This window comes from Rutidosis leptorrhynchoides, chromosome 3, assembly GCF_046630445.1.
Source record: "Rutidosis leptorrhynchoides isolate AG116_Rl617_1_P2 chromosome 3, CSIRO_AGI_Rlap_v1, whole genome shotgun sequence".
NCBI classification, from domain to species: Eukaryota; Viridiplantae; Streptophyta; class Magnoliopsida; order Asterales; family Asteraceae; genus Rutidosis; species Rutidosis leptorrhynchoides.
This window is the reverse complement of record NC_092335.1, coordinates 419631510-419636571: the sequence shown is the minus strand read 5'-3', so window position 1 is coordinate 419636571 and position 5062 is coordinate 419631510.

Below are 5062 nucleotides of genomic sequence, written 5' to 3'. Positions count from 1 at the left end.
TTGTTAGTGATTAGTTGTAATGTATGCTTCATTACCTTCAAAACGGCATATCATATGTGTAAATTGGATTCCCGGAACTTAAAATGCATATTGATGAACTTGAGGCTTTGAAATGAGCGTTTATTGATCACATGACGAGAATTCGATTGTTGTAAATGATGTTTTTGTTTGAGGATTTGTGTTTAGTTGTGTTCCTTGTCAAAAGAGCTTTCCAACGGTATAAGATACGTCTTCTAATTGTTTGCGGTTTGCGTTTTGCGTTTGTTTGAAGTTTTGACCAAGACTTGAACCTTGAAAACGACCTGACACCAGACCATGTGTTATGTCGCGGCGCGACACCCCTTGCCGCGGCGCGACATTTGCCTTGTCCAGATTCTGTCCAACTTTTCCATTTTATCAAAAATGTTTGCCATGTTCTAGACCTCCGATTCACATGAGACTTGTTCTAACATGCTTATATATGAATAAAAACCTCAGAAAAATAGTTCGGGACCCGACCCGAACGTGTTGACTTTCGTTGACTTTGACCGACCAAAGTTTGACTTTTTGTCAAACTTAACCAAATGATTATGCAACCTTCCTAACTTGTTTATATACTTGTATCTTGCATGAAACTTGGCAATTTGATTTCACACGCTAAATAATCGAGTCGTAACGAGCCATAGGACTAATTGAACATCTTTGACCTATCGTGTTTACCGTTATTGATACGACCTATTTGTTTAGGTCAAGACTAGCACTATCCTTCGCACACGTTATTTTGTGAAGTACTTTACTACTCGTGCACTCAAGGTGAGATCATAGTCCCACTTTTACTCTTTTTGAACTTATATTGGGATGAGAAAACATAAACGATTCTTTTGAACTAAGTGAACACAAGAACGGGAAAACAAACATTCTACATACGAGTTTAGAACAAAATCCTCAATTCGATTATCATTAGTTACACTTGCCGGGTGTAAGCGAGAACTTATGTTATATGGCCATATGGGTTGACAACCCTCATCCTTGACGGTTCGCTACCGTCTACGGATGAAATATATTTTCGAGAATCAGTGTTTGTTCTAGCACTAAGTGATGGGGTATACAATGGAAGGAATGTTAAGCTTTGATAATTGGGTGCTCGTGAAACAAACTTTTGGAATGTATTACTATTATTTCATTGATGCAAATCTTGTGGTTTACTTGTACTTACTTACTTAAACCTATGATTTCACCAACGTTTTCGTTGACAGATTTCTATGTTTTTCTCTGGTCCTTGAACGATACATGATACATGCTTCCGCTCATTATTTGATACTTGCATTGGATGTCGAGTATATGTGCATTTCATGGAGCGTCTTTTGACTTTACTTTAAACCGTGTCGCCTAGATTTCATTCGTATTATAACGTTGTAACTTAACTATTGGTTGAACAATTCTTGTAAACTTTGGGAACAATCTTTATTTTGAAATGAAGGCGACATATTTTGGTCAAACTTTGTCTTAAAGACTTATGACCACGTAACGGGACCTAAGTAGACGGCGCCGTCAAACATGATTTGGTCGGGTCGCTACATATAACTCATTGTTAAAATACCTAATGAGATACATACTTATAATAAAATCATGTTAACTATATATATAACCATATATATGTCATCGTATAGTTTTTACAAGTTTTAACGTTCGTGAATCACCGGTCAACTTGGGTGGTCAATTGTCTATATGAAACCTATTTCAATTAATCAAGTCTTAACAAGTTTGATTGCTTAACATGTTGGAAACACTTAATCATGTAAATAACAATTTCATTTAATATATATATATATAAACATGGAAAAGTTCGGGTCACTACAATGTCTGTGCTCAGAATCAGAACTTGCTTTAGATCTATATCTTCAAGCAGTGAAACGTGATTTGGTTGTAATCAAAAGAGCTAGCCATTTGTCAAACATAAGCCTTTCGCATCTCAACTACTTCTACTCCACCACCACATCCACATCATCCTTACTATTTCTCAAAAAATCCAGAAAACGAGATTCCTTCAGAAAACCCGATGTTATAAACCTCTCAAGTATCATGGCAAAGGTCTTGAAAAAGAAAGTTTCTCGAGATGAAGTTATCTAAAAAAAATAAAAATTCCAAGTTCTGAAAAAAAGAGCAGAACTCAATAAAGAGAAATGCCGATAAGAACTCGACCGAAAATGATTATCAAATAAAGAAAAGTTCAAAAGTGCTTCTCAAAAATACTTCAGCACTCCCATCTATCCGAATAAAAGTCTGTATAAAGACTACATTACCCTTTTATCTCACTCCTCAAAAACAACTTCACTACCACTTCAAAATTCTTTTTCCATCATTGACAAATGACCTATAAAGCTGAGATTACTACCGTTCTCGCATTAGCAGCAAGGATTTGAGTCTTTATCAAGCCTATGACGATGGGTGCAGCATGACTGGCTATGAGTGCATTCATATCTTAGATCTATAGGGAACCCTAAATACTTGAGTACTTTGAGTGACCCGTGAAAGCTAGCCAATGTCATGTAACCTCCTCGCATGCTTGCAGAGATAGTTTCAATCCTAACATAGATAACTCACCTTATCTTTTTGCTCTTATAATAAAAGCAAACAGCTTAGGCTATTAGAAAAGAAAAGCCGAAAAGATTCTTAAGGGAATGAGAGTTTGCTTGAGGACAAGCAAAGTCTAAACGTAGGATATTTGATATCGGCTAAAAAGTCACGTTTTCACCCCGGTATTAAGACCCAAAAACAAGAAAGATTCGAACTTTGTTGGCAAAATACCCACTTCATCGGTTAGAATTGAAGAACATGTAATTACGAAGATGGTGCAAAAAGAATCAAGAGAATCGGAGCTAAAACGAAGATTCTAGAGCGAAAACGGTAAAAGACAAGAAATCAAGTTACGATCCAGTAAATCAAGGCTGACCAGGCATCGAAAACGGCCTGCCATATGGCTTGCCAGTATGGCAAACAGCCTGCCAAACGGTCCAGCAAACAGGTCCAAGAAACGGCTTTCCTGGCAAACGGCTTGCCAAATACGGCTTGCCAAACGGCTTGCCAGCCGTTTGCAGGAAAAAATTTTGGTTATTTAAAGGGCCTTTGTCATTCATTCCAACACACACTTCAATTCACTTCTTTCTCTCTCTTGTACAATATTAGTCATACTCTCAAGGCCTTCGACTCCGTGCGGGAAACCTAGTACCCGGAGAAGAACGTCGAAGATTGTATTAGGAGCGGTCTAGAGTCTTGAAGTTGTCACTTTTGTATTCGGAACTCGTTTAATCTACTGGTACTTCTATCCCTTATCTTTATAATGTCTTCTATCATTATGTTATGTGATATTGTTGCCATGATTAGCGAGTAGTTTTCTTTAGTGTATGCTATGATGTAAGCAGTTATAATGCCGAAATAATATTATGATTTGTGTATGCTGTTGAAATGCTTTCCGATTATGCTTTAAACTCAATCGCTTTTCCAACTAATAGAACGTAGTTATAGGCTCTGTTATTGGGAAGTGCGAACCCCGATTCAGAGTACACTATCTGTGTCACCCCTTGGTAAGAGAAGTCTATCGGATATAACGTAAGATCAACTGAGGCACACCGGTTGTAGTAAGTCTATCAAGCTTTGGATTCCTAGTGAGGACTCTTTCGTAGTGATACATCTGACTAGACCCTTAGTACATTGTCAGTCCTATACCATGCTAGTGTAGTCACCAAGCATATAAACTTTGTGCGTGCACGCTGAAGCACAACGGTTGTTGTAGGCTTTACCTCTGCTAAGTAAGGCCATGGAACCTGGTTAGTGTTGACCAGTACACTGCACCATAACGTGGTCTCAAGCATTGCACCCTGCTTGAGGGATTCTTAGTTAATTAAGGAACTGTTTGTTTAGACACATAAAGGATTGGACCGTTAGAATAACCGAATGTGTTCATGGAAGTCAGCTCGACTTGGCCATGGTGTTCTTTGTGGTTAAACTCTTTTTAAGGGCCTAACTATCTTTTAAAACCGATCATTAACGAAAGCATTGAAACACATCACGTCTCTCGGATATGGTAAACCATGTATTCTATTATGCTTAAGAAAGTTTAGACCATTGTGGAATGTTAATACGTCACCCAACCAAGTCGCTTAATTGGATGAGTCGTCTGAACGTGTATGCCTGTAGTCAGACTGCATGAGGGTCGGGGTAAGGGACGTTGCTGTCTATTCAGAATCTTCAAGCCAAACGCAGTACCCAGTGACATGTCTTATGACAGGGGCGTTTAGGACCAGTGTAATGAATACAAGGCCTCTGCCTATTCATGAGCCAGAATTCCATAATCTCGGTAGAATAACTGATGAAGTCATAGTATGCATTCGCTTTAACCTTATCGGAATTACGAATTTTACCGCATTTACTTTATCTATCTTATAAATTAGAAAATCCCAAAAAAAGATAACCACTACTCCCTAACTATCTTAGGCTTAAATATAGGTTCGATTCTACTGATATCTCAAAAATACGACTCTAGTTCATACTTCCCTTACTTATAAGGAGTAGTAAGATTTAGGCCCCGCTAAATATAAATTTAAAACAGTACCTTCTCCCCTGAGTGGCTGATCCTGGCGAGCCGCGGCTTGACGACACCGCGCGAATAAAAAACCGTCCGTTTCAGCCATATCAATGATTAACTAAGATTAACTAAAGTAAAGACTAAATTAATAATTACTAAGCAAGTGCATACTTTGAGTATTTAAGAGCATAAACAATGAACTAAATGAAATGGTTGTAATCAAATGGATGGAAGCCTTTATTCCCTTACAATCCCAATTATGCTTGCACTAGTTCAACAAATCCTTATGCTATTAAATTATCAACTAAACCTCATAGACAAGACTTCTTCAATTTTCCAAATTATGCTTATCTTGGGCACAAACAATGCTACTTAAACACGTTGTCTTTATCCCTATACTAAAGTATAACTAGGTTGGATTAAGCACAAGATGTTAACTAACAATCACTTGTCTTGCAACAATCAATAACTTTCAAACTTGCATTAATTGATAACTCA